Genomic DNA, 23,187 nt, shown 5'->3' with positions numbered 1-23,187 from the left:
TAATGTTAAGATAAAACTGAAATTAAAATCTATGACTTTGAAAATAAACAATAAAAGTAAACAATATTTTAAATAAATGGTTTAACAACTAATTAGCAAAGTTTCTCTATTATCGGCAATAAAATACACAGTTTGACTTCAGGATCTTTAAGAAACATTTTTATGAATAGTTTTATTAATTACCGGTAATTTAAAACCAAACAGGAGTTTATTTCAGTTAAATTTGATTTTATCTGAGCTGATCAAAGTGAAGAAGCAGCTGCTGATTTATTACAGCTGGTTGTTAACAGCAACACCAGAGTTTCAAGAACTGACTTATTTATAACTAGAAATGTTCATATCATCATAAAACCTGTCAGGTTTAACCTCCATAACTGTTTTCCTCTTTCTGCATGACTTTAGAAAACAACATTCAATATTAACCTCCAATTAACAGCTTATCATTTTTACTAAACTGAAAGAAAAGCTAAAATTATTCTACACTGATGTGAAACTGATGAAGTAAAACAGAAAAGTCTGATAACAGATGAAGCTTTATGATGATTTTTATGGTAAAAAAAAAAATTCAAATTTAAATATTAATTTAAAAAAATTTAGGGTGAGATGTTAGATTTATTAAAAAAATGATAAAAACTCCATTATTTCAGAAAAGACTGTTTAGTTTTATTTTTATGTGTAATAACTGCCACATTTGACATGTTTTATTTCTGAGTGTCTCATCAATGAAAGGAAAACAAAATATGATTTATTTATAAGTAAGAAGATACATTGAAAAAAATCAACATTATTTAAACAACCTTCCAGCAGTGAGCTTATTCAGTATAAATCAAATTACACAATTGTCATTGATTTATTTTGAGATACATTTCATGAGTTTCTTTATGTAATTTAGTAAATACAAAGTTTATAAAGCTGATTGTCATAAATTGTCATATTTTCGGTGCTGTTAGTATTTTGTCCTCTGAGTTGCAGCAGTTTTTCACTGAACTTTCTGTCACTAAACTTTAGTGACAGAAAGTCTCAATGTTTGCAGTAAATCTGCTGAGTTTGAACCTGATGAAATGTTTCTTTCATCAAAATGTTGCAGAACAAATGAAAAGTTCATTTATTTCTCTCATGACATCAGATTTACTCTTATGTCACTTTTTGACCAAGTTGTTTTTTTATTTCATTTTTATGATTTTCTATCTCCTGTTTTCTCTCCGTCAGTTTCTTAATTTCATCGTTTGTTTTCTTTATTAGTTTATCTGTCATAAATCCAACCTCTTGATGGTTTTGCTTTCTCTTCATCATTTTCTCTGTGCTCTCCACTATAATTGTCTTCAGCTCTAAATATCCTTTTGCTTTTTTTTCCATCATGTTTCCTGTCTGGTTTATTTCATCATCAATAACCTTAAACTTCTTCTCATCCTCCTCCATCGTTTTTGTTGCCTCCAATGTTTGATCATCAAGTTGTTTTTTCTGCTCCTTTAGTTCCTCTGACATCTTCATTAATGCATAAATCTGCTGATCAATGACTTTCTGTTCCTTGTTGCTCTTTTTTATCTCCTCCTCTAGTTTTGCTGCTGTGATGAGGTTCTGTTGATCTTCACTGACTTTCTGTGCGACTTTCTTTAACTTCTTGTTTTCTGTAGAAACAAGATGTGATACAGATTGTTAGTGCAGATCCTACACAAAGAATAAAAACAGTTTTCTACACATATATAAATCATACTCACTCTTTTTGTTTTGTTTCTTCATCCAAATCAAAAGCGGCTCCAAGAACCAACATGATGACCAAAATGACATTGAAGCTGATAGAAACGGAGCAGCTGGACTCATAAATGAAGAAATCATCTGACCAAACACAGAAACAGAACCGTTACTGAAATATCTGGACTATTAATGGTTCAAATGTTTTATTTTCTACCTGGAACATGAATGTGTGTCTCTCTGCTCTGGTTGATGTCTCTCTGCTGGACTCTGCAGGTAAAGTTGTTGTAGTTTCTCTTCTCTACAGTCACTCTGCTGCTAACGGTGTAAACGCCATCAGGATCGGAGCTTTTCTCTGCAGGTCCAGCAGACATGATGTTTCCGTCTGCGTCCAGCCAGAGCAGCTCAGGTTCTGGATACCAGCCTGCAGCGCTGCAGTCCAGCATCACTCCACTGCTGCTCACATCCAGTCCAGATACACTGACAGCAGGTGAGGAGACGGAGCCTGGTGATCACAGGACAGGGAAGATTATGCAGTAAAAATATGTCCTGCAAGGTTTTAGAGTCACATCAAATTCAGCATTTTGATCTTAATATTGATTGATAGTTAAATGCTTTTACTGTTTGTTTTGTGCCACGTTGTACATTCATTTGACTGAATAGCATTCTTCTTCTTCATTATCATTTACTTCTAGCATAATTTCTTTCTACTTCATGTGTCTCAATGTGAACCAGTTTGGTTTTAATAAGGCTGTAACCAGTCCTGGTAAGATAAATGTAGGACTGGGTTTATTGTTTGGTTTACTCACCAACAATAAGATTGATAAAATATTCTGTTTTCTCTTTTGGGATGTAACATCTGTATCTTCCGTTGTCAGAGTGTCTCACATCAGACAGCTTCAGAGAAAAGTTTCCGTCCTTCAGTTTGTCATTGAACAGCGACGTTCTTCCCTTGAACAGTTTGTTTTGGTCGGCTAAATATTCCTTCTGGTTGTGCCAAACATGCACAAATCTGGGTTTTAGGTCTGGCCTGCCCCACTCCACTGTGAACTGAGTCGGGTCCAGAGGAGGGTCCACACGATGCGGCAGGACGACGTCGTCCCCCGGCATCGCTCTGATTGTCAGAGGCAAAACCGGCTCCTGCGACTGACCTGAGAATCACAACATTTACGATTTCAGGATGTAACTGGTGACAAATTCTCAAAAACAAATACTTTTTCTGCATATTCTGTATATTTGAAACCTTATTTTGTCTGAGCCTACAAGCCTGAGAAAAAATACAAGTTTCTACATGAAAAATCTGCTACATTACTAACAAAATATCAATACCAGCTGCATTGTGTTTAAGATAAAGTTTGATTGTTTTTTATCTGTGTTCTGCAGAAACTCATCACTTGTCAGAGCTGAAACTTTCACACCAGCTCCTGCTTAATAAAATTAATTAAACTTGCATGTCTAAATAAAGTCTGAAGTTTTTCTTTATGAAACTAAATTTGTCCCCAAGTTCATGTCTGAGACCTGAAACTTCATTCCTGTAAAGATGTTACCTTCACTGAGGTGAATCAAGATAAATATGCTGATAAAGAGACCAGAAATGAATCCATCTCGGTTTGAATCATCCTGGAGACTCGAAAACTGAAACACACAGACAGAAACTTAAAGCTTGAAAATATTTACTAACAAACAATGTCAATCTGTTTATTGATTTATTGTTTTTCATGGATTTGACTAAATTTAAAAACTTTACAAAGCTGCATATGAGTTAAATGTACTGCCACAATTTCTTTGAGAAATTTTATTCTACACAGAAAATGTCTGCATGACTATCAGACTTGAACATGTTGACGTTTTGCTTCGACTTGCTGAAGCAAAAGTTTGTCCTTCAAGCTGCCGTGATTTTATTGCCAGCTCCAGAAACGTACATTTTTCTATTATCATAAAAACAAGCTTCATTGTACTATTAACAGTGTATGTAAACAAATAGGAAGTTATGGGAAACAATAAGAAATGAGAGAATAAATGAATGAAAATACCTTTTTAGTGACGTTCTAGTTCCTCTTTTCACTGCGTTTTGTGGTCAAAGTCCTCAGAATGATGATGTTTCAATAACAATTATTCTCATACATTAGTTGATGCTTAATGAACTAATACAAAATGTTTTAAATATTTTTTAAGTCAAATAGAAACCATGCTAACACTCATAATTATCTCTAGCGATGTGAAACCAAATCCTCCGGAGAATATAGTGCAGATTCACAGCAGGATTCATAGCCTGGATATTGTTTTATTACTGAGAACAGAGCAAAACCTGGTTAATATTTAATCACAACATCTGAACATGAAAAACGAAACTTTATGTATATTTATCACATTTACTGAAACTTTAACAGCAATGTGGACATGATGGTATTAAAAATATATTAATGTAATGTTTTCATTCTCTACACAGTAAGAAATGTTTTCAAGTTTAAGTTTGGAAAAAAAGCTGAAATTAATGCCGACATTTTGTAGCAGCTCATAATTCTGTAGTTAATGTTTAATCTCTTCAAGAGGAAAGACTAAAGTCTGACCCACCACACCTTATCACACCTTACCACACCTTACCACACCTTATCACACTAAATCACATTTCATTTAAAAATACAAGAAATTACACACAATATATTTTTATCTTTCTAATTATATTATTATTCTGATTGTAAAGCAGTAGCTTTGGTGGGTCATCTGTCCTGAATGACCTTCTTACTCTGGTGCAAAATGTCCTCTGCCTTCCTGTCCCTGGTTGATGTCCTGTGTCTCTCCTGCACCATAAAGTCCATCTCTGCATCCATCTGTTGGTTCCTGTGGGTCATTAGCTGCATTTCCATTAATTATAAAACTGCACAAATTAAAATTACAAACATAAATTTGCCTAATTGAAACATGGCTATTAAAAAAACAAAAAACAAACAAACAAAAAACCCTCACTTTAAAATGTTTTTGAGGTAGGATGAGGTAGTTTTTCATTTTCATCTAAACAGATGTAAATCGCAAAACTGCAGAACTTTGCAACAGCCAGAGGCCGCCGGCAGAAACTAAAGAAAACAACACCAGGTTTGTTTTTGGTGTTTTTGGACAATATGCAGTTTGCTCACAGCAACACAGTTCATAAAACGTTGTGTCTTTCCAACATGTTGAACCCAAAAGCTCTTCTGTAAAATCAACAACTACAATTTACCCAAAATGCCGCAGACATATCCGCTCCCGAGTAGATCAGAGATTCATCGCTCCAACACCTGAGCAAGACGCAGCCGTCTCCTCTGATTGGCTGATGGCAGGAACAGAGGATTCCCAAAATCCTTCAGGGCTTCAGGGATGTTCAGTGAAAACTGAGATTATTTCATCCACAATGAAATTTTGTGTGGTCCAAAAGCAGTTCGGGGTCAGCCACAGGTCAAGGTCAAAGAAAGATAACCAGAGAACAATCAGTAAAATTATATTCAGTCTTTCTGTTTTTATACTGGAGCAACAATTGGAACTGTTATAGCTCCATTAGTTTTGGACATCTAGATGTTTCACGTCACACTGATCCTTCTCAAGAAAAGCACTAGAGGGCAGCATGGAGCTGTTTTCAGAGAGATCCTCTCACTTCACTTCATTAACAACATGGATTTCATGACAGAAAAATGCAAAACTCCAGCTACATGTATCTGGATTATCATAAAACAGAAGGCAAGTCAGTGATATTTCAGTCCCTGCTGAACTTTTCTATCTTCCTCTGTCAGCATCAGTGACCATCCAGACAGGAAGAGGAAGTTGTGAGCTGCATGTTGACTCGGTGTGAATGTGAGAGTCTCGTCATTCAGCATCGAGCATCATGGAGGTCACAGCTCTCTGCATCCAAATCTGTAAGTGTTTCTGTGACTTTTTGTGCTGGTGCATTGTAAGTTTGGGTTCATCAGTTTTTTTGTCTCTGCAGGGATGAACGTTTTCGCTCTGCTGTCCACAACGTCTGCTCAGAGCTTCTCTGGTGAGCTGGAAAACTGTTTTAAAAATGATTTTATTTTACAGTCGTTTGTTTCAAATGGCTACAAATCAATCCAGCTTAAATCTGTTGTCATTGATAAATAAACTAAGTTAACTCTCACAAACTGCTTGTTTTTTAAGATATTTGCTGCTTTTATGTTGTAAATCATTCATTTCCTTCTTCCTCTTCCATCACAGGTTTTCCTATTATCTCTCCTGATCAACTTCAGTTCTTTGAGTACCGCTCTGTCTCTGTGCACTGTCCCAGGGACAAACACGTCATGAAAAAGCTTCAAAAGTTGAGTCCAGCAAATGAGTCGGACGTCTGCAGCATCCCAGCTCCGTCCTGCACAATCGATCCGACCTTTGAAAAATACACTGGAGAATACTGGTGTGAAAATGATGAGGGCGAACGAAGCCTTGCTCTCAACATCTCTATTGAAGGTTTACTTACAATGGTTAAAAGGAAATGTTGTATTTTAAACATATTCTAATAAATACATTGGAGTTTCTTCAAATAGATGACAGAACATTTTACTGTCCTCTTCATATTTCTCAGATGGTCCAGTGATCCTCAAATTTACGGCCCAACCTGTGAAGGAAGGATCTGATGTGATTTCATTGTAAAAACAAAAATGATGAGAAACCGCAAACATGTGACTTCTTCAAAGACGGCAAGAACTTTGAAATCACCTATGATAAGAGGAATGATCTGACACTTCAGGGCGTCTCCAAGTCTGATGAAGGATTTTACAAATGCAGCATTTCTGGAGTTGGAGAATCTGCAGAAAGCTGGTTGTCTGTCATCAAACCAGGAAATGGTAAGTAGATGTTACTGGTTTATGATTGGTTTATTTGTTCTTTGGAGCATTGTTTATTTTAACACACCAAATAGAATCTGTTTACATTTATAGATATATATAAATATAAATATGAAACAAATAACCAAACATACTGTTGAAACCAGATATTTACGGACATTTAATAAAAAGACATAAGTGACAGAAAACTTTGAGACTTTTTGAATTCAGAAGTTTGCATACAGGGTTAGCATGTAGCATGTAGCATGTATCATTTATGTATGTGTTTTAAAATGTGTGACTTGTGTTAAACCATTGGCCTTTTGGTAAATAACATATTTTGAGTTAATTTTAAGAAGTGGATGAATTTTAAGGTCCCACTTGAAACTTTCCAGTTTGACATAAAGGTCAACAGAAATCAGGAAGAGAATCGAGCAGCTGCTCAAATCTGGTTCAGTCCTGGAAGACATTTATCATCTGAAGGATTTCAGCCTGTAGTTTATAGGCTTACATATAAATGTTTATACATACAGTGTGTGTCACTATGCCAGTACTCTACAAACTGAAGTATTTTAAACACATCTATAACTTTTTGCTGTTGCATAAAGGTGTAATTACTGCATGTTTGTTAGAATCTGATGTGGAGACGGAGCCTGATGTGTGGAGACGGAGCCTGATGTGGAGACGGAGCCTGATGTGGAGACGGAGCCTGTGCAGCATCAGGCGCCGGTGGTCACCATCTTGTTGTGCAGCCTGGCTTCTTATTCTTCCTGGTGGTTGGACTGATTTTCTTCAAGCGACATAAAGGTACTGCTGAATGAAATATGTATTTCATTCAGGCGGCACACATTGAGTTTATTACCCCGTCTGATTGGCTGAAGAAAAGGATCTAGTGAAAAATTCACATTCAGCCATGATGATGAGTTTTATTCAACATGACAATGATGCATAACCAACCCTGGTTATAAAATGACTCTGATCTCATGAAGCAGCTCTGTGCAAGGAAAAACATTTGATACCAGTTTGACCTGTGACCTCAGTTTTTGCCAAAGGTTTCGTCATTTTTCACTTGCCAAAAGTGCAAAAGTGCAAAAGTGTGTTCTCCTCTGAACCTGAGGTTTGGATCTTGATGGTTTCTGTTCCTAGAACTGAACTCTTCCAGCAGCACAGAGAAATGCTGTAAGTTTTAGCTTTTCTTTCTTCTACCTTCCTCTGCAGCCTTGAAGCCTGAGACCGTCACAGATCCAACCAGAGCTACTTATGCTGTAGTCAACAAACCCAGGAGGTCAAACGGTCAGTATTTTTATTTTTATTTCTATTTTTTTCCGTTTGCAGTTGCTCACATCTCTGTCAGACGGTTTCAGTTCCTGCGTCTTTAAATTCACAGGTGGAGAAACCAGACAGACCATCAAGTCACGTATTCGTGCATCGATATCAGGCTGACAGGTACTTTCTATCGTAACGTCTTTTTTAACCAGCTCTGTGGTGAACCACCGTGACGTCACTCAGGCACTCTGCTCGATTTAGCACAGCAGCTCATGTTCATATTTTCAGATGTGTGAGCTAAAGCACAGAGAAAGTAAATTTAACTTGTCAGTTAAAGCTACAAAATAAAAGCCCAGGTTGAAACGATCAGCCCTTCAGGTTCCTCATCTAAACCAAAACCACTGAAAGGAAACATACCACAAAATAAAGATGTTTCTGCAGCTCAATGTGACATAACTTAACTTATGCATATTTCTAATTAAATTGCACCAAGTTACACAACAACAATCTTAAGTCACAAATATTTACAAACCAAAACTTTTCTCATTAATTTACTTTCCTTTCTTTTCAGGGCAGGAAGTTCGTACAGCTCCCATCAGACAATATTCACCAGAACAGGAACCAATCTATTCTCTTGTTAGTAAATAATCTGTGTCTTTTTAAAATAATAATTAGCTCCAGAAATAATGACTGACAATAATGAAGACAGTCATTTCTAAATGTTGGTTTCCCAATACAACCTCATGCAGGATTCAGTGGAACATCCAAAGTTTGTATTTCTCTCAATTGAAGCTTCTTTTAAGATCTGCTGAACACGTTTTTTTCAATCTCATTTAAAAAAGACAGAAAAAATATTATGTCATCAAGTTTGATACGAAGTGGGAAAGTTTAGAGTTTTGATTTTCATGTCAATTCAAAGAAAAGTTTAATTACAACAAGTATATAACTCAAGGTTTCAGCAGGTGTTTTTTTTTTCTTCTTCTATGGTTTTTCTTCTTCATAAAGAACCCAGCCAGCACGCATGAGTGGGCCCCACTTGTGTTTGATGTGGGCTACATGGGTAATGAGTGGGCATGGGTTTTATCTGGGCGAACTGCATGGGACACATATGGTTAACCTAAAATGAGACCCATATGGGCTGGCCCATATGGGCTAAATGCATGGGCCCTATTCAGCAACTAGGTGGGCTATCTGGGAATGGGATAGTACTGGGCAACACTATATGGGCCCATGTGGTTTCAGTATCATGGGCCCAACATGGGAAGCCCATGTGGGCTGACCACATTGAACCCACATGACATCAGCATGGGCTGACCATATATGGGTTAGACCTGGGTGTGGATATGTGGGCCCCAGTCCTTTTTTAAGTGGGCTATCTGGGAATGGGATAGTACTGGGCAACAGTATATGGGGCCCATGTGGTTTCAGTATCATGGGCCCAACATGGGAAGCCCATGTGGGCTGACCACATTGAACCCACATGACATCAGCATGGGCTGACCATATATGGGTTAGACCTGGGTGTGGATATGTAGGCCCCAGTCCTTTTAAGTGGGCTATCTGGGAATGGGATAGTACTGGGCAACAGTATGTGGGGCCCATGTGGTTCTAGTATCATGGGCCCAACATGGGAAGCCCATGGGCTGACCACATTGAACCCACATGACATCAGCATGGGCTGACCATATATGGGTTAGACCTGGGTGTGGATATGTGGGCCCCAGTCCTTTTTTAAGTGGGCTATCTGGGAATGGGATAGTACTGGGCAACAGTATGTGGGGCCCATGTGGTTCTAGTTTCATGGGCCCAAACATGGGAAGCCCATGTGGGCTGACCACATTGAACCCACATGACATCAGCATGGGCTGACCATATATGGGTTAGACCTGGGTGTGGATATGTGGGCCCCAGTCCTTTTTTAAGTGGGCTATCTGGGAATGGGATAGTACTGGGCAACAGTATGTGGGGCCCATGTGGTTCTAGTATCATGGGCCCAACATGGGAAGCCCATGTGGGCTGACCACATTGAACCCACATGACATCAGCATGGGCTCATGTCATGGGCCCAACATGGGGAGACCATGTGGGCTGACCACACTGAACCCACTGTGGGTTCAGTGTGGTCAGTACATATCCACGCCCAGGTTGGACCTGGGTGTGGATATGTAGACCCAGTCCTTTTTAAGTGGGCTAAATGAGACAAAATTGTAGAACAATGTACAGGGGTTGGACAATGAAAACTGAAACACCTCTCATTTTAGTGTGGGAGGTTTCATGCCTGAATTGGACTAGCCTGGTGGCCAATCTTCATGAATTGCACATTGCAACAGTAAGAGCAGAGTGTGAAGGTCCAATTAGCAGGGTAAGAGCACAGTTTTGCTCAAAATATTGCAATGCACATAACATTATTTGGGACATACTGGAGTTCAAAAGAGGGCAAATTGTTCACCAAGACAGCAAGTCTTTGTGATTATCAAGAGCCACAGTATCCAGGGTAATGTCAGCATACCACCAAGAATGACGAACCACATCTAACAGGATTAACTGTGGATGCAAGATGAAGCTGTCTTAAAGAGATGTTTGGGTGCTAACCTGGATTGTATCCCAAAAACATAAAACCACGGTGCCCAAATCACGGTAGAATTAAATGTGCACCTCAACTCTCCTGTTTCCACCAAAACTGTCCGTCGGGAGCTCCACATGGTCAATATACACAGCCGGGCTGCTATAGCCAAACTTTTGGTCACTCGTATCAATGCCAAACGTCGGTTTCAATGGTGCAAGGAGCGAAATCTTGTGCTGTGGACAATGTGAAACATGTATTGTTCTCTGATGAGTCTACCTTTACTGTTTTCCCCACATCCGGGAGAGTTACGGTGTGGAGAAGCCCCAAAGATGCATTCCAGCCAGAGTGTTGTATGCCAGAGTGAAGCATGGGGGTGGATCATTGATGGTGTGGGCTGCCATATCATGGCATTCCCTTGGCCCCATACTTGTCCAAGACGAATTGATGCTGTATTGGCCTCAAAAGGAGGCCCTACACCACGCTAATAAGTTATTGTGGTCTAAAACCAGGTGTTTCAGTTTCATTGTCCAACCCCTGTAGTTAACCTGTCACTTTCAAAATTTTGACTGTATGTCAAAGCAAAAGCTGCAAGAGCAAGATTCTCAAAACTTGGAAAGAATTACCCGAGATGTCAGCTTTAGTCTTGCCAAGGCAATTGTTACTCAGCTGGCCTCTAATGGAGTTGATGTAAGGTAAATTGTAGAATTTAATTTTTTCCTTGTAGGAAACCTCAACGATAGTAAAGGTTGGTGACCTTGACCATTGTCGAGGTCTCCAGGACGAAGGTGACCTCGTCTTGGAGATCACCCAAGGATATTTTGCTGATAGAACAGAACATCCATGTCTTCCTAATGTTTGAACCTAAAACATGTTCACTGTGTGATATCTATGCCTGGCTCATTTACAAACAATAGGCTTCCAGAGGACCAGGATATTAAAACATTAAAAATAATTCTACAATGCTTTATTTTTTTAAACCAGTTCAGTATTGCTCTAGCCACACTTTGAACCCTTAACATTTTTTCATGTTATTATTTTATGCTAGAACAGTCCAGTCCAGTCTCCAAGCCAGTACGCATGAGTGGGCCCCCCTTGGTTTTGTAGTAGGCCATATGGGTAATGAGTGGTCATGGGTTTTATCTGGGCAAACCTCATGGGACACATATGGTTAACTAAAATGGGACCCCTATGGGCTGGCCCATTTGGGCTAAATGTATGGGCCCTCAGCAACAATGTGGGCTAACTGGAAATGGGACAGAAATGGGCAACACTATTTGGGGCCCATGTGGTTTCAGTATCATGGGCCCCACATGAGAAGCCCAATGTGGGCTGTCCACATTAAACTAACATGACATGAGCATGGGCTAACCATACATGGGTTGGACCTGGGCAGGAAAATGTAGCCCCTAGTACTTTTTTTCATGGTCTAAATGGGACAAAATTGTAGAACATTTTAATCGACAATGTGGTTACCCTGTCACTTTCAAACTTTTCACTGTATGTCAAAGCAAAAGCCAGTTCAGTATTGCTCTTGCTACACTTTGAACCCCTAACTTTTTTTTCATTTTATTATTGCAGTCTGAATGTCTTAAAACATTTTTTTGAAATAATCTGTTTGAAATATATACGTAAACTCATATTCTGGTGCTTACTCAAAATTAAGCACAGAGTGGTCATGTTGAGCTTTAGTCCTTGTTTTATTTTTAATAATAATAACTTTTTATTTTATTTTTATTATTATTTTATCAATTGGATGTTTAGACATCATAGAGTTTACTGCAGCTGTTCGCAGCAAGATTTAAATTTTTATTTGGACAAATAGTTCAGATCAGACCATTGTGAAAAATATCACAAAATGTTTAGAAAATAAACAAAAACTCATTAGCAAGTGAGAGACAAGAGTAAAATTTTGAGCATCTGTTTTTTCATATATTTGCAAACATTTTCCAAGTCATCAGTATAAATAAAAATAAAAAATAAAAAAAACGTAACATTTCTGTTAATGATTCATTTGGTTCCAATTACCTTTTTGTTCATTGTTTGCTCTGAGGCACCGTTGCCAATAAAGGTTGGTGAATTGAAGTACCGGTAGGCACTTTACACATCCACTGAAGAAAATAGTTCCAAAACATATTTGAATAAGGAGGACAACGAAATGTATTTATTTACATTGAGAACTTTTGCTACATCGGTTTTACATTTGTTAAACCGATGTAGCACTCTCAAAAATTAATCTTGTGTTTCTTGGAAAACGTAAAATGACCCGCGGATGGATATGCGGTTTCAAAATCAAGCCTGTTCTCTTCATCAGTCCGTTGGCGCGGAGTCTGCCTGTTGGCTGATCTACGAAAGAATCTGTAAGTACATTTCTTCTGTTTTACCTAGTACCAAATTTTAGGGAGAGATTTTAAATCGCTTGTTAAAAAAATTGTTGCTCGTAACAAATCGGACGACAGTATCCCAAAAGAGACTTAATTGTTATTGTTATTTTTGCTTTTCTTTAGGGTGATACTTTTTCTGATATTGCTAACACACACAGCTACACACAATAAGCAGATTTTAGTGCAGACCGATTTCAAACGCAGCGTTGTGGGCCAAACCATTTTCAAATACCGCCGCCATTCTATTTGTTGAGCTGCCATTGGTTCATTTGAGCGCCAACGAGGCAGAATGAAATCGGTTCACTGAAGAATCTATGTTGCTAGCAGAGGTTGTTACAAAGTGTCTGGACACAATAAAACCATTTGTATGATTTAAAAAGAGTAACTATTGTGCTTTCATTCTATGTACTTGGGCTTTTAATAATCTTTCTCACAGTCACATCAGCATGCATGGGTGGGTCTCATGTATGGATTCAGGCTGGTTTGGCTGGGACCCATGCAAGATTATTATTGTCGTTTTTTTCAATAAAACTGCATTGAATCGTTTAGCTTTGGGCTATATAGGTAATGATAAGAGGGCATGGGTTTTATCTGGGCCAACTGCGTGAGGCTCAAAAGGTTAACCGAAATGGGACTCATATTGTTGGCTCAATTGGGTTAAATGTATGGGCCCAATTCAGCATTAACGTGGGCTAACCGGGCATGGGACAGAAATGGGAACACTATATGGGGCCCATGTGGTTTCAGTATATTGGGCCTAAAAGGTTTTTTGTAAATAGGATGAAGGCATTGTAGTTCATATTTTTAAATTCTTTTTTTAATTGGTGTGTGACACTTTAAAGCGTTTTGTTATGTCATAGTTGATTGCAATCTGCCGTATTGTGTTGGTCTAGAGTAGTCATCAGTGTCAGGGTTCCTGTGTGTGTATGTGAGTGTCGCATCTCATTTCAGCGAGGAGCCCGTGGAGCTTGGCACAGGTGGAGGAGCAGCAGAATCTTCAGTCTACGCTAGATTGACTGAAGATTCTACTGGTGTATGCTAGATGGTTGCATACACCAGTAGTCACTCTGGCCTCTCCTGTTGTGAACAGTTTTCTGAGAACGTTTCTGTGTCTACTAGAAGTCACCTGGTCTCTGTGTTTGTTCGATCCTAGGGGTTTTGTCACCTCATTCGAGAACTCACCAGTGAATACCTGCCTGCTCGCTCCGCCGATTCCACTGCCTCCACTCCACCCTTCGAGCTTCCAGCTCTCTTCCATTCCCACCTCGCATTTACCTTCGGAACCGCTGCACACCCTCTCTCAGGAACCTGGCATCTCACCCACGCCTCGAAAGACCCGCACCGAAGTAAGCCTGTTCCTGTTTCCCCTCCGATCACTCATTCTAAGCCCGTCATAACTAAGTTCTCGTTTCAGGCCAACCTGGTCGAGTGGTCCTCACCCTTCCGCTGATGTCCGGGAAATAGATTTTATTTTGTCCTGTTGTAAATAAATCACTCACTCATCCCTATCCAACGTGTGGTTACTGCATGTGGGTCCGTAAATTGAAACCCATCATGTCAATCAGTGGCCAAGCCTGAAACAAATATTGAAAGATGAAGAAATTCTTTTTGATATTTTTGCAATATTTAGCTAGCAGTTATGTGAAATGTACTTATATTTAATTGTAGCTCTAATTTTTTTATATGTGCAATGTTTTAGGCTTTATTAGTTACATTTATAGTGATTTTCTAAACTTCTCTTAAGAGTAATACTACTGTCTTAGTCCTGTCACGTTAACAAAGAAATTAGGATAATTGCAAAACTGTTCAGTGTTTACAATATAAGGCTTCAGTAGTTAATCTATACAAAGGCTGTTTTGCCTTAATTTTTTATTTTTTTGAAAAGTCTAAATGTTATATTGCACTAATAAAATATATATTTTTGCAGGCTTCAAGAGGATCAGCGTGTGAAGATCACTTTATAATGATTTGAAAAAGGTAGATTAATATGTTAGTGAAATTAAGCACATAAGAGTGATATAATGACAAACTGATGAACAAAAACAAAATGTTGTCCTGTTATTGTCATTGTACTTAAGGTTGCCATGGCTACAGAAATTGGAGGAGCATCCTTAGATGACACAATACAACCAGCTGTGCGATTCCTCATGTCCCATGAACTGGAAGTCCAGTTCAACCTTTTTGGCCAACATTGGAAACAAGCTCTTGGACCTGCGTCTCTTTGATGTTTTGTATGGTAAATATCAGTTTTTATTGTCAGAGTAACTTTTTTTTTTCACTTTTCTTTCTTAAACATATGTTAATTTATTTTGGTTGTTTTATGCTTTTGTTTGTTATTTTTAGTAATGTTTTTAGGTTAAAAATTGAGTCTTCAATTTTTGGTTTTATTTGAACAGTATTCTTTCACTGTTGTTAAGAACTTAAAAATTTGAAGGTAATATTGTTTGCATTTCAAACAATATTAAAATAACCACAAAACCACGATAGAACCTAGTAGTTGATTTATATAGATGGATATATTTTAAATTTACAGTAAGAATATAGTTTCTGTACATAATAATGATGACTCAAGAGTCCTTTTGATTATGGCATATCTCTGCAAGCATTTTTGCCCCATGAAGGGGGAGATGCAAATCTCATGAATGTTACATTGTGCTAAAATGAAACACTAATACAATTTCTACCTTTGCTTGTTATTTCAGGGGACTTAAAAGAAATTATCCATCTACAGAATCACACAAGCATACAGCAAAGACTCTCAAAGTGGTTTACTGGAGCCCGAGTGGAAGTGGAAATAGACTAGAGAGACTGCCAGTTCAAACTCAGGTTGGGGAGGTCTTTCAAGATGGACAGTTTCAGTAAAGTATGAGAGATTTCAAATTTAAGCATGCATATGGCATGTAGGTTATTTTAAAAATGTTTAACAAAAATGTATTGTGAAAGATCTATATAGGTGTGTATATTCACATTGTGTGTATCAATGTGAATATACGTGTATAAAGTTATATAGATAGTATTTAGATGTATACATTTATAGACCTGTAGGAAAATATGTAGGTGTCTTTATTTGTGTGCATCTATAGATATATATTTATAGATCTGTTTATAAGTTTGTTATAGTAAACTAGCTTCTGTTATTTTCAAAGATGTGGGGAATAATTGCAGATTTCTTTGTGGCACCATTCCCTGAGTATTAATGAAGTTCTAATAATTGCTGTAGTGAGGTAAAAAAATAACTCCTGACAATATTTTAAATTACTAAATAAAAGCCTTGAGCAAAATAAATTTTTCATCTCTTTTTTTTTTTTTTATTTGAACACGTTTTAAGCTAGACTTTGGATTGTTGATCAAGATTGCATATCTATGAATGTAATTCACATCCAGGTTAGATGAGAATTGTTCCTACAGGATTAAGGCATCTGGGTCCCACTGAAAACCCAGTCAGCACCCATTGAAATCAACCTGGGCAAACCCATGTGGGGCCACCATGGAAACCGTGGACAAACCCACTTGTTACCCATATTCTAGCCCAGTTCAGACCCAATTGGGACCCAGGTAAATATTCCTGACAGCACCCTAGTGGCCACAGATGAGCCTCATGTAAGTTAACCACATGGGCCCCACTGAAAACCCAGTCAGCACCCATTAAAATCTACTTGGGCAAACCCATGTGGGGCCACCATGGAAACCGTGGACAAACCCACTTGGTACCCGTATTCTAGCCCAGTTCAGACCAAATTGGGACCCACGTAAATATTCTTGACAGCACCCTAGTGGGCCACAGATGGGCCTCATGTGAGTTAACCACATGGGCCCCACTGAAAACCCAGTTAGCACCCATAAAAATTTACTTGGGAAAACCCATGTGGGGCCACCATGGAAACCGTGGACAAACCCACTTGGTACCCATATTCTAGCCCAGTTCAGACCCAATTGGGACCCACGTAAATATTCCTGACAGCACCCTAGTGGGCCACAGATGGGCCTCATGTGAGTTAACCACATGGGCCCCACTGAAAACCCAGTCAGCACCCATAAAAATTTACTTGGGCAAACCCATGTGGGGCCACCATGGAAACCGTGGACAAACCCACTTGGTACCGTATTCTAGCCCAGTTCAGACCCAATTGGGACCCACGTAAATATTCTTGACAGCACCCTAGTGGGCCACAGATGGGCCTCATGTGAGTTAACCATGTGGGACCCACTGAAAACCCAGTCAGCACCCATAAAAATTTACTTGGGCAAACCCATGTGGGGCCACCATGGAAACCGTGGACAAACCCTTTTGGGACCCATATTGCCTGCCCACTTATATCCCATATGGGGCCCACCTAGGTGTGCTGGCTGGGAAGTGGTTCCACTAAATTGAAGTGAACTCTTTTGTTTCCACGAATGCAAGGCAGGATTTTGAGATGCAGGATGTTTTACTCTTATACTGACCTGCAAAGAATCGTTCACCAGATGAAAATCTGTTTCAGTTCTTTTTTTAAAAAGTTTTCCACTATTTCATTCTTGTTCCACTTCCTGTGATGATGGAGATTTTTCATTGTTGTGGTTTCAAGACATGAGCCCACAGTCATGAGATCCGCCAGATATTACAATTAATTAAGACAATATTGGCAAAAGCACAATTTTAACAGAATTACTGCAGAATATACAAGATTTATATATATATAGCAATATTTGATTTTTTAAAAAAAGTCTAAGTGTAAAAATTAGGCAGACTACTGTCATAATAGATTTTCTTTTTGCATTATGAATCTGTTCTCAGATCATATGAAGCCAATCTGGAAAGGTGAACCTCAGGGCTCATTTTTAGGACTTCTCCTTTTTCTCTCAGAGTTTCTCATTCACTGCTCTGTCATTTCCAGCTAAATGCTGACATCAGTTTGATCCTTTATGTGTGAGAAAGCTGCCAGTTTAAACTATTAGGATTCATTTTAAACTATTGCTGTAAAGATGCACCTTTTGTTTTGTTACTTTTAACTATGGCAGAAAGCTGAATGTTTACAGAAAGAAAAGATTTAAAGATTTCAATTACTGTGAAAACTATTTTTCAATGTGAGCCAGAACAAAGTTTACTCTGAAACTGACTGACGTCATTTTATTAAGCTGCCATTTCTCTAACTGTCTGAATTAAAGGAGGCAAAGATCTCATACACACACACACACACACACACACACACACGCACACACACACACACACACACACACACACACACACACACCCCCACACACACACGCACACACACACACACCCTCACACCCCCACACACACACACACACACACACACCCTCACACCCCCACACACACACACACACACACACACACGCACACACACACCCTCACACCCCCACACCCCCACACACACACACACACACACACACACACACACACACACACACACACACACACACACATCTGCCCTCTAGGTGAAAACCACGTGATGTTTCCTGATGGATTCATCACTCGAAGTTTTTCTTTAGTGACATCTGGTGGTCAACAGTGTGATTAGCAGCTTCAGTCTGTAACTTTAAACAGCTGCATGATGATTGTCCACTTTGTAAAAGTTGGTGGAAACTTCAGTTTATTAATCACGTATCAAATCTTTTTATTTGTGTTTTGAACATGACATTGTAAAACATTTTTTTTATTTGTTTAAATAAAATAATTTTGATAAATAAATGATGTGATCTACCTGCTTGTGACAATCTAAGTTTTACTGGATGTGGGCAAAATTAATCTTTTACAAAATATGTTTTATACTTATTTTATTCCTTGCTTGTTGAGTATCCTGATGATTAGAGTTGCTACTTTAATACTGAAGCAGCTGTTACTATAGCGCCATCTGCTGGGAATAATAAACAAGCACAGATCTAAAAATAATTGATTAAACCTTTCTGTCACTTCTCGTCATTTGATTGACCTTGACCTGAACTAGTGTGGAATAAAACAGGTGCATCATAATCAGTGCACATCTGGGCTGCTCCACACTGCCCCCTACTGTTTTAACACCTGATTCACACTGAAAAGCTTTTATTTGAGGAACAAAATCAGCTGAAATCAACTTTAGATGACGATTAGATGAACTTCAGAGAGTTATCTTTGTCATTTACAGAGAGAAAGTGAAAACAGAATACAACCAATAAACATTTGATTATTGATTATTGATTTTATTAATGTTGGATTAAAGGTCTGTCAGTGCAACAATGAGTCAATAAATAATAAAATATGTATAAATAATGTAACGAGGTGATGTCACATTTTAATGACTCCCATGTTGTTACTGTTGAGACCAAATTTCAATACAAAATGTCTGCTAATAGAAAACAATTAGTGATTGTATTGTTTGTTTAGATTTCTGGTCGGAAACAGAAATCAAGTTTTTTCTGTTGTTAAACTCTTGATAAATTTATAATTGATGTAAAAATGCAGGTGAAAACCATAAAATACCATCTAATAACACTAAATATGACACAATGTTCATAAGTATTATTGCATTACTCCTATAATACTGGTAAAAAAAAAAAAGTCAACAAAATAGCTGCAAAATTTACCTTCAGTCATCAAAAAGAAAAAAATAAATACAGAACTATAGACCATCAGTCAGTAACCAGGTTCATAAATTAGCATTTTATTTACATTTTCTATCTGAACTTAAACCTCATTTTTAAACCTTATGGTTTTTCATTCTGTAACTTTTACAATAAAAATATGAATCTGTTCTGTGTTGATTATTTCAATCAATTATCCTCCCTCTGTATATAAGAAACTCTCATTTTTAATGTTTCTATCATCTTTTCTCAGGCTTGTCCAGTTTCCACCTGCATTATATTTCCATTCTCTACCAGCAGATACTCAGATTGGCTGAAAGCTTTTGCTTTTTTCTCCCGGGCCAGAAGCTTCTGCTTGGTTTCTTCAGTCTCAGCCATCCTTCGCTGTGACTCTGATGTGATGCATCCAGGTCTTCAGTTTGTTCTTCACTTCCTGCAGCGTTGCAGCTTCATCTCTGCAGTCCTGCTCCGTCAGCTGGAGCTTCCTCTGAAGCTCACAGTTTGTTTTCCGTAATTCTTCTCTCTCACCTGAAGTTAAAACACAAACAAGAAATTAGCAAAACAAAAACCCTGCAAAGATCTGTCTGGAAAAAAATCTTTATTCGATCTTCTGACGTTTGATTTTTAAGACAATCCAACACATTTACAGCTTTACATGAACCTGAGCTTTTCAAAATGCATTTAGGTTCATTAAGGTGTCAATTTAATTTTAACAAGAGGAAATGAACAGAAAAAATAAGAGACATGAAGCCCAATTATTTTAAATCAATGATTTAAAGCTTTCTGGATGAACAAACCAGTTTAATTAATGTGTCAGCTGAAATGCTTGAGAGTTCAGAAAACATTTAAAGCTTGACGGTTCATTATAAAAGGAGTATATAGCTGTTGCAGCAGCTCAGACATGTCAGCTCTCATTTGTTCTTTTCTAACATTTTTGGGTGACATATTGCTTGTCTTTACTACAGTTTCTCTGGTTCTGGAAGTTGAGCAGCTGGATGGATTTCTGCTCTTACTATTTTATGTTTGAATTGTTGCTCTGATGCTCATCCATGTCAACAGCAGCGTCTCCCACTCATCCAGCTGAAGTAGTTTTCTTTACAAAAGCAACTTTCAGACCAATTCTCTCCAGATGGATTCTTACATTCTGTCTCAGTTCGTCCCATTCCAAACTCATTTCTGGACCAGCATTTATGAAATTACTCACTTAGAAGACAAATGGTAAAACCAAGACAAAAATGTTTATTTACATCACAAAAATGTATGTTTTGCTCTTCCTACTACTGAGTTTGTAGTTACTTTGACTATTAACAAAAATTGACAAATAACAGAGACTTACTCTTGATCTTGTTGATGTAATTAAGAGTGATCATCCCAAACACCAAGTCCATGAAGACACTGAAGGAGAAGATGGAGAATCCCTGCAGACATGGCTGCCACCAGATCAGCTGCAGTTACAACACAACAGCATTTGATTACTGACAGTGATCTAGAAAAACAGCTGCTTTCAGTGGAGAGGCACAGATTACCTCCACACATGTGCATCAGAAGAATGGTGACCACTGTGTCCAGAGGGAGAGGTCCACTCAAAGTGGAGACTGCAGACGTGAAGAACAGTTCTTCTGAGCGATGAATCGCAGTCACGTCCTGAAAGAATAAACTCTTTAGTTTTCCAAAGTGTTTGTCACACCCTGAGTTATCAGTGTCACATCCTGTAACAAACGTAGTCAAAATGAAACTGAAACTGACTTTACCATAAATGCATCAATAACTACATCAATAAATGGGTTGATACTGATAACTTACTATTACAGGTTCTGTTTTAAAGTCTTCTTTCTGTTTTAAAACTACATTCATCTGCTGCTCTTTTAATTTCCTTCCCTGTTCTTCCACCTTTTTCATTGACTGCATTTCCAGTGGAAAATGAACCATCCCTGGATGTGCTGGTTTATCACCTGGAAAATAATCTAATATTGAAAAGGACAAAAACACGACAGCATTAAAAAGCAAACAGACAGAAAGCTGGATCATAAGGAAGAATCACTTACAGGTCCAAGAGGAAAAAGCCAAAACAGACGCGACAAACGAAACCATTTTATAAGCCATGATAATTACAGGAGCCAGAAACCTGCGGCATAGTTAAAGCACAGAAATCGATCTGATGGTCAAACACTTCATATCAGGAAAACAGCTAAAGTTAAAACAATTATATAGTTATAGAATGACTGAATGTTGACAAGAAATATCATGTTCCGTGAAAATACTGTAATAAACTACAATATTTTACCAAGCAACATAACTCATAAAAGCCTGCAACACTCACCTCTGTTACGTTATTGAAGCTTTGAGCCGATAACCTCACCCAGCTGATCAAAGTGCTGCCATCTGGACTTTACTCCCATCATGTAATAAACTGGATGTATGAGTGGCTTGTGAAGCTTTCAGTTATGTAATGAAATACATAATGTAGCTCAGACCTACAGGAATGCATGCAGTGCAGATTTCTTTTCCAGATATTGGATTTTAACTTGCAATAAATTTGTACTTTTCACATAAATTACACTGAAATATATTAAAAATGTTTATATTAGGCATGATTGTTTAGCTGTTTTGATGCTGCTTCCTGTTTTCCAACATTTGATTTTATAATGAAAAATATGGATTATGATGGACTCAACAGTTCCTGCTGTCAGATTTTTATTCTAGTTTTGAACTTTTTAAGGTCAGATGATCTGGGGATGAAGTTTCAATAATCTGTGAGTCCCAGGAGATTTACTAATATATTGATTTTTAGGTCATTCAATTAAAAAGGACAAAAGACAAGAACAAAAAGTCAACCAAAAATACAGTTTTGATCATTTTTATTATATTTTCCAGCCTGATCACACCGACCAATGTTTTTACTAAATAGTACGAATAGAGGAAAAAGTTTTGAAAAAATAACTGTTAAATGAATCTGAATTGACAGAAGGAAGGTGGTCAGACTTTTTGGTTTTGCAGAGAAAAAATAAAAATTAAGTTCCAACAGAAAAACATGAACATAAGGAGCATTATTCCCAAATCCATGTAGAGAACTGTTGCTGACTTGACTTAGAGTTGATGAATGATTGTAAAAATATATTTATGCATTAGAAAAAAACAATGTGGTCCTTTATACACAGTAGTTGGATTCAGATCAGGGTCATTTTAAAAATGTGACAACTATAATTAAAAATCTGACTTAAAAAAAACAGCTGTTAGAATAAAATTCTTACTCTTTTCTATAAATTACAGATTTCAAAATATTATGATAAAAACTGAAAACTTACTGAGAAACCACATTATTTTAATTTCCCCGTTACTGTTCATGATTTGTGCTCATAAATCTCTATGGGTTCCAGGCTCTTTTCTATGTTTAATATTTGTTTTTCACATAGTTTCTTCTGTTCATCCAGTTTCCACTGAGACTGTAAAAGCTTTTCTTTGTTCATTAACAACATCTCATGATCAGAATCTTTTCTCTGGGACATTAATTCCTCTACAGACTGAAGATATTTTCTGTTGTTCTTCCTTCAGCCTCAATTTGATTTAATTCTGCCATCAGTTGATGTTTCTGCTTCTCCAGTTCCTGTTTCACCTCCTTCAGGGGATTTTTCATCATAACTGGAAGTGAAAAGGAAAAAATATATTAACATAATGAAGCAGTTTGCAATTCCTAGACTAACCACAAAGAGAAAATCAAAGAACTCAAATATAACCATGCTAAAGATCTGAAAAAGCAAATGCTATCAGGCAGTAACAGGAGCCTCTGACAGTCTGTTTCACACTTTGTTTTCATTTCCAGTGTCTGAATGGAGAATATACAGACAAACTTCATCACCATAACGTACATTTCTCTATCAGTCGAAGAACAACGTGAAGAGTCATCATCACGTCAAACCAG

At 37.7% G+C, this 23,187-nt stretch overlaps 2 long non-coding RNA genes and 1 pseudogene across 2 annotated transcripts; 1 reads left to right on the top strand and 2 right to left on the bottom strand.

The window, feature by feature from the left end:
* Positions 1 to 666: 666 nt before the first annotated feature.
* On the bottom strand, positions 667 to 4,511 carry LOC129376494 (butyrophilin subfamily 2 member A2-like; annotated as a pseudogene).
* A 10,071-nt stretch (positions 4,512 to 14,582) lies between these two features.
* LOC129376435 (uncharacterized) lies at positions 14,583 to 15,619 on the top strand. The gene is made up of 3 exons (XR_008607769.1): positions 14,583 to 14,687; positions 14,789 to 14,946; positions 15,413 to 15,619. It is a non-coding gene; the product is annotated as an uncharacterized LOC129376435 (long non-coding RNA).
* Positions 15,620 to 19,656: 4,037 nt separating this feature from the next.
* On the bottom strand, positions 19,657 to 21,397 carry LOC129376678 (uncharacterized). The gene is made up of 5 exons (XR_008607797.1): positions 21,314 to 21,397; positions 21,072 to 21,232; positions 20,795 to 20,912; positions 20,605 to 20,713; positions 19,657 to 19,796 (listed from the first exon to the last, which is right to left on the bottom strand). It is a non-coding gene; the product is annotated as an uncharacterized LOC129376678 (long non-coding RNA).
* Positions 21,398 to 23,187: the final 1,790 nt, after the last annotated feature.

Source organism: Poeciliopsis prolifica, unplaced genomic scaffold, assembly GCF_027474105.1.
Source record: "Poeciliopsis prolifica strain line A6 unplaced genomic scaffold, Auburn_PproV2 SCAFFOLD044, whole genome shotgun sequence".
Taxonomy (NCBI): Eukaryota; Metazoa; Chordata; class Actinopteri; order Cyprinodontiformes; family Poeciliidae; genus Poeciliopsis; species Poeciliopsis prolifica.
Note: the sequence above shows the minus strand (reverse complement) of the source record. Positions and strands in the feature narration are given on the sequence as shown.